This window comes from Papio anubis, chromosome 10 (assembly GCF_008728515.1).
Source record: "Papio anubis isolate 15944 chromosome 10, Panubis1.0, whole genome shotgun sequence".
In the NCBI taxonomy this organism is placed as follows: Eukaryota; Metazoa; Chordata; class Mammalia; order Primates; family Cercopithecidae; genus Papio; species Papio anubis.
This window is the reverse complement of record NC_044985.1, coordinates 33,842,638-33,850,653: the sequence shown is the minus strand read 5'-3', so window position 1 is coordinate 33,850,653 and position 8,016 is coordinate 33,842,638. Positions and strand designations below refer to the sequence as shown.

The 8,016-nt window shown below is 33.2% G+C and overlaps 1 long non-coding RNA gene across 1 annotated transcript; it reads right to left on the bottom strand.

Annotated features, from left to right (window-relative positions):
• Positions 1-266: 266 nt before the first annotated feature.
• Positions 267-7,061, bottom strand: LOC110740866. The gene is made up of 2 exons (XR_002516084.2): positions 4,580-7,061; positions 267-1,196 (listed from the first exon to the last, which is right to left on the bottom strand). It is a non-coding gene; the product is annotated as an uncharacterized LOC110740866 (long non-coding RNA).
• Between the last annotated feature and the right edge of the window lie 955 nt (positions 7,062-8,016).

Here is an 8,016-nt window from a genome sequence, read left to right as displayed (position 1 = left end):
AAAACATTGTTATGCAGCTCATAACTATTTATAGATACAGATATCAATAATAAAGCTATCAATTCATCTATCTATCTATCTATCATCTATCATCTATCTATCTATCATCTATCTATCTATCTATCATCTATCTATCTATCTATTTGCAAGCTTATGTACTTGATACATTAGTGGCTGTGTAATTGCTTATAATTTTGAATTTTTGAAACAAGTTCCAAATTGTCCTTTACATATCCCTATATGCCTACTATAATGGCTAATTAAAAAAAAAAAATCAACTGGCATTACTAATGGCTGATGAAGATGTATAGCAACAGAAACTAATTTATTGCTGGCGAGAATGCCAAATGGTATAGTCACTTTGGAAGACAAATTGGCATTTTCTTACAAAGCTAAACATGATCTTACCATTTGATACAATTGTTCTATTAGGCATTTATCCAGTTAATTTATATCAATAAAAAATCCATATGTGAATATTTATAGTCTTTATTTATAAAGGAGTATTTTAGTAGGTGACTAGATACATAAATTCTGTCACAAAACATAAAAAGAAATGAGCTATCAATAAACTGTGTCACAAAAGATAAAAATAAATGAGCTATCAGGCCACAAAAAGGCACTGTTGAATCTTAATATATATTACTAAATAGGAAAGGTTACATACTATATAATTCCAGTTACATGGAATCCTGAAAAAGTCAAACTTCTAAAGAATACAAAATACAAAAAGAAACAAAGAATGTAAAATAATTTTAAATAATTTATGATATGTAGAGAATTTTCTATCAAGGAAGTGGAGCATATCTCCCAACTCATTAAGAGTGGGTTGCACATAGCAACTTCTTTCCAAAGGGTACAGTATGAAACTAGGGAGAAAAAGAGTGATTTTACAATCTGACAGGTCAGAAACCTGACAGTTCAACATCAACAGTAATGTTATGTTGATAGTGTGTATCCTCGAAGTGATGTGTTGGAAATGTCCCTTTACCTCTGTGGTCCTCCTCCTAACACCAGTCTAATGATGGGACAAAAATCAAACAAATCCCCTCTGAGAAACATCGTATAATATATACCTGACTGGAACTGTTCAAAACTCTTACACCCATCAAAAACAAGGCAAGTCTGAGAAACTCACACCCAAGAGGAGCATAAGGAGACGTCATAACTAAATGTCATGTATCCTAGGTGGGATTCTGAAACAGAAAAAGTGCATTAGGCAAAGCTACATTGTTGGCAAGTTGGAATATTTTGTCAATTCATGAATTCGCTATTTTGAATATGGAACCCTCAGTAAAGACATTTTCAGGAAATTGATTTTCAGCAAAACAGCCATTGGGTATATTGATCAGCTATAATTCTGGAACTTCTGCTTTTCTCTGAGTTTTATAATTGATATCATAGTGGAAAGCTATTTTTTAATTCATCAATATCAAAGACTTAAGGGCATTTGACACTTGAGAATGTTAGAAATAAATGCAATAATTGAAAAACCCATGGCATATTGTGACTTAGATTTGAAGATGTATCCAAGTTTTCAAGAAGCGTTGTTTTCAATATTATAGAATTTGACTGTATAATCCATATTCTTTTAACATTTATGAATTCAAAATTTTTTAAACTCTAAATTTGAACTGCATATGAACCAATGTTTTCAAGAGCTGATTTGAACCTAACAACAATTCTATCGTAGAGCAATGACTGTGAATTATCCTTAGGTTAAATATAATAAAACTGTCTTTAGTGAATTTAAATAAATTGCCCAAAGCTCTTATTGTCAGTAGCAGCAGTGGAATTTCAACCTGGGTCCGAACGCTAGCTCTCTGGAGAATTTCTCATGATTCCTATGCCCTTGTATTATTTATTATTCTAAATAATATTATTACAGTAAAGCATTTTTTGTAATTTATTTTAAACAAGACTTTGAAATGTTTGCCTTTTATGAAAGTATCATACATACAGAAGTTCTATAAAATTTATGTAGAATAAGTGATAATTTTTAAAAAGCTTATATGATTGCCTAACAGAACTTTAAAAAAAAAATAAGATTGCATTTAACCTAACCAAAAACCTGTTTGAGTTAATTATTTCTTATTTATCTTTATATTTTTTACCACTTGTTAAGTATTACTATTTTCCAAGTTTATATGAATGGATTAGTATTGTATGTATTCTTCTATGACTTGTTTTTTAGGAAAAAAAACTTTTGAGATTTATCCATGTTAATGTGTATAACATAGGTCATTGCTTTTCAGCAACGTGTAGTTTTGTTTGAAATGAATATGCCATTATTTTAATTTGTCTGTTTTCATTGTAAATGTATTTTGCAGTTGTTGTCAGTTTGGGATTAAAAATTTTTCTGTGGTTACTTGCCTTTTTATCTATCATGAACTGTGAAGATTTTTGTACATGTGATGGAGTATACATATGCAAGAGATTTTTAGAAGTTCTCAAGTGGCATTTGAAGAATATGCTCAGAGCTTTCACTACAGACTATAGAAATCAATGATAGCATTCATAAATGTGACTAAACAAGTTCTTATATAAGGTCCATATGAATAAGTACTAGACGAGAGAATTGTAACAACCCTGTAACAGAAGATGCACTATTGTTCAAGCAAGTCCCTCGCTTGATTTTTCTGCATTCATCAATGACACGGGGTGTACAGCTAAGAAAGAATTTCATTTTGCCAGAGAGATAGTGTGCGTGCATATCTTTCTTTACTAGCATTTTGGCTTCTTCATCTCTTCTTGAAGAAGACTCTACTGTGTTTTCTTGTAATTTTTTATGTCAATATTTTGAGTCATTTAGAATAAAACCTGCGTTTAAAATTTTGCTTGCAATAGCAAGAATATGAGTGACAATCTTCTTTCCCACTAGCAAAAATGTATTTTCGGTAAATTTTTAAAATTGAACCATAGGGAGCTATTCTGTCAAGGTCATTAAAAATTGAAGCTTGTGGCTATTTCTGTCATGGAAGAGTAATAGCCACTATAAACTTATCCCACTTGAGAAATGAGTAATTCTTTATTTCATTACATTCCCAACCAGAATCTCTGATCCATCAGTAATTACTCACATATTTTTTGGTTCATATAATTTCTATAACTGAAAGAAAAGATCCAAATATATATTTTATTTGCAGAATTATTTTCTACCAAGATAGGTTTTGGTGTAGTAATATTCTAGCACCAATAGTACTTTTCAACAGATTGGTCTCTGAAATATGAATACACATGAAATGGCCTCAAATAAAATAATATGGTAAAGCCATGACAGTTGGCCCTCTGCATATTATCAAAATACCAGACTTTTGCTATGAGACATTCAAGGACAGTGTAAATCCTATATAGTAGAAAAAAAAAAATGATTCACTACCATAAATATACACAATCTGTAATACTTCTTCATAAAGATATGTGAATATTTATGCATCCTGATGAATTTTCAGGAGTACGAACATGGCCAGAAGAATATCTGAATAATTTAGTGGAGCAACATTTTGTTTACCTTTTTGTCCAGAGAAAAGTAGTTTATAACATGTAAATAATGCATGCCATTTTATGGGATTTTTGTAGTGATTCTTATATTTAGGAAACTGAGATCTGATTCTGTACTTCAAAGATCTTAAAATGAGGTGGGAAGATGAGTCATGTACATGCAAACCGCATATTAAAACATGACAAATAACAAAACTAATGAATCAGATTCATCTTTCTGATTTGGTTTTTTGAAAAACTTGAAATACAGAAAATGCACTCCGACTTGATACATCCAGAATCCTCATCATTGTAGATTTCTTGCTCTCATAATACATTTGTATTTCCAAATCACCAAGTGAGAAGATAGACTAATTTGCCAGAGTATAGTTATGATTCCATTCTCCAGAGAACTCCTCAACCAGGGTGCAAACTACTTGTTGCCACTGATAATTCTTCCTTCCCTTCATCAGGAGTAACCCCTGGACATAGGATAGGACTTAAAAGACTTAAAGAAGGATCTTTAGGGAGATCGAAGACTAGGGCTTCACACAGAGAAATAGGAATGTCATCAGAACCCACTGGAGTAAATGTTTGCCTATGATTAAACTATACTACTCATTTTTGAAGGAAGATAAATAATAAGCATTACTTCCTTTGAACATATCCAATCTAAAGGAGTCAGGGTTGTGTGGTGGAATGAGAACTGTATTACGAGTCAAAAGGCAAACTTTGTAGACCTTGAATTTTACTCACTACTGGCTCTCTTAGTTGCCTTGTCAATTACATTGAAATTAAAATGTGTACCCGGGTAGGTAGTTTTGAATGTTAAGGAAAGATTTGTGGATATAAATGCCTTATATATTACTAGTGGAAAACAAAATGTAGATGTAATAACTATGGTATATTCAATTAATCTACTCTTTATACAGTTTTTAAAATAATGTTAACAAAGTATTTATTATAACATGAGATATGCTTGCAATATAGCATATTAAGAGAGAGTATTATACAAATCCAGATATATGCCATAAATAGACCGTGAATACATGAAGAGTACTGAAACAGCATGCATTGAAACAAAAACAAAAACACATACCCTGGAGACTGATGCTCCCAAAGTGTTAGTAGAAATTGCTTTTGCGTGATGAGGCTATCAATGATCTTTTTTCTTCCACATTTCTCTGTTTTCCAAATGTTCTATACCAAAGAAAAGTTTCAATATTTTTCCAATGAAAGAAGAAATACTGTCATTTTGGTTATATACTTTATTTCTCCAGCAAACTTGTTTCTTAAGGGAAAGAGTTGTGCAATTTAGTCCTTTGAATCATAATGTATCAATATACCTAAATTAAGTGTCCAATACAAATTTTTTCAACTGGCAGATGATTGATAGGTTTTTCCCTCTCAGTACTTTCTAGAACATCGAAAAGGGAAAAATATGACTCGATCTGTTTTGTTTCTAATTCACATCCAAAAGCTTCCATACATCTACCAAGTTATAAGGGTAAAATCTAGGCTGTCGTAAACTGTTTTGAAAGGAATTTTTTTTAAAAAGGAAGAGTCAGTTTGTTAAAGCTATGTGAATAATGTAGCATGTGCAAAATTTGGCATCAGCTCGTATTCTGATAGCGCCAGACACCAAGAGAAAGGTCTTTCTGGTCTTTTCCTCACTCTAAGGAAGAAATATCATCTTCTTTTACTGCAGAATTAAAAGATGAGGTGAAAAAGAATTGGTTGGGTATTTCTACTGAAATGTCTGTTCCAACACCACAGTTGATAGTAGTACATAGTCTGAGAGCCTTCAATACTCAGTCCCATCTGTTAAAATGGCACAGTGCCTAAATGCCAGATGGTGTACTGGCTTCACAGGGACAGAGGCGCCAGAAAGAGGGCTTTAGAAGACATTTTTAATACCACCCCCTTGGGCCTCCTGCCTTGGTAACAACTCACCCATGTTGGCGACCCCGTCACATTTCACATTGCTTCCATAACATCTAGAAATAAGAGGTTCCAAACGCTTACTAAGTCACTTCCTTGAGCTGCCTACTGGTTTCTGATCTTTTAAAAGTTGAAAAAGAATACCAAAGTGGAAAAAAGGAAGGCCGAGAGAGGCCAACATTTAAAGTTTCCAACACTCACAGCCTGTATCTGAGGGTGATTAGGATTATATAATGTGTTTAACCCTATTATGTGAGTGTCAAATGTGTAGACACTGGTTGAGAAATTTACCTATTTTCCATGAGAAGAGAGACACCCTGCTACATGGAAGAACCAGTTTATACGGTCCACTCCACCTAAAGACAAAAAGTGCTCTAGGTATCAAAAAATAAAACACTTTTTCTCATTTAGTTAATGAAAAATGATAATTCCAAAATACAGTTACTAATAGCTTAACTATTTCTCAAAACTGTCATGCTACATAAATAACAAAGAGCATAGACTTTCTAGAAATATAATTTTCAAAAAAAAATCAAACACAAAGTTATACAAATATAGAATGAAGATGTACCACCTATTTGTTAACTCACTTAATTATGTTATCAATAGAATGGCAAACCTGGTTCAAAGAATATTTCAGGAACTAGTTATTTGGACATTTAAAACATGAACATGTTGTCGAGGTAAAATTCAAAGCTTGTTCAGGTTCATCGGGCCAATAACACCACAAACTTTGGGCTGGACTTTTTATGGGAAAAAATTCTCCAGGTTAATATGTAGCTTCAGAAATTCTGGGTTTTAATCAAGCAGCAAATAGCAAAGTCAAACACAGGTACATTCTCCAAGGGAATTAATAATCTCAGATGAGCCTATTAACAAAATGCTCCAGAGCGTCATTGAACAACAATGCTGTACTCTCTTTTGTCTTTTCTCCAAGTCTTGACTACTTTTTCTTGACTGCATCAGAAGAGAATCATGTGTCTGTGTGTGTGTGTGTGTGTGTGTGTGTGTGTGTGTGTGTAAGGGGGTTGATTTGGCAAATCCCAGGAATTTTATTTAACTATAATAGTGATAAGATGGGTTCCCACTCCCACTCCCCTGGGTTTAAATTGTCTTTCTAGCAAATAATTTCTCTTTCTGTGGAACTCTTTTCCCATGTCATCCACATTCACCAAGAAGGTCAATGTTATTTCCTGATTTTTTAAAAAAGTAATCCTTTTCCCATGCCATCCACACTCAGCAAGAAGCTCAGTGTTATTTCCTGATTAAAAAAAATTAATCATTTACCCTAGGATCTTAACGACATTCTTGTCTCAAATGTTTAGCTATTCTTATCACACATTATTCCAAGCTAATTTAAACATTTTCTTATGTAATTAGTAAAGAAATACAACACTTAAACATAAAATAAAATAGAAATTTGCTAATTGCATTCAGTACACACATTGGTCTTTCTCTGTCAACTACTCTTCTCACTATCTCACTCTAAGATCAAGTGGGGTTTGGAAGAGATCTTAACCCTGTGGCTGTTACACGAGTCTCAGGCCTAAATAAATCTGCCCTCTGCATTCCTGAATATCTATATATGTGCATGTGTGTGTGTGCACACACATATATACACAAATATGTATATATATTCATGTACATACACATACATATAAACATATATATACATACACATGTAAATATGTATACATGGATATGTATATGGACCAGGCATGGTGGCTCATGCCTGTAATCCCAGCACTTTGGAAGACCAAGGCAGGCAGATCACTTGAGGCCAACAGCTTGATACCAGCCTGGCCAACATGGCAAAAACCCATCTCTACTAAAAATACAAAAATATTAGCCAGATGTGGTGGTACACACCTATAATCCCAGCTACTTGGGAGGCTGAGACAGGAGAATCACTTGAAGCCAGGAGGTGGAGGCTGCAGTGAGCCAAGATCACGCTACTGCACTCCATCCTGAGCAACAGAGCAAGACTCTATCTAAAAATAAGAAAACAAAAAAAGACATGCATATGTATGTAGGCATGTACTTAATTAGAGGGCATAGTAGTAATACATGATTTTGGGTTTTCATGTTTATTTGAATTTAATAATTCATTTATTTCATCAGGCAGTATTTCCCCAGTCAAGTGATATTCTTTCTATGCTAGACATTGGGCTAGGTGATAGCAATATAACTGAAAATAAAGGTATACACAAAGCCTCCCTTCATGGAGCTTAACATCTTGTGAGAAAGACATTAAAAAAATTGTATATCTATTATATATCTCATCAATTTATCTACATCTACTATATATCTCATTTATCTGTATGTAACATGAAAAAGAAATACAAGGTTGTGAGAATGCAAACCACGGAAAACAAACTACTCAGAACATAAAAAGTTTTTTCTGAGGCAGTGACAAGAAATCTAAACAATGAAGAAAATGTAAGTTTTCTTCAGGATCTCATGGGTCATGTATGAAGCAACATTGGAAATAATTGGATACGGTTGTTATATCAGAAAGCAAAAAGCTCTGTCTTCCATTGTGTTCAAGATGACAGTGATTCATGTGTATCTTCACTTTCTGTTTTGAGTGATGAA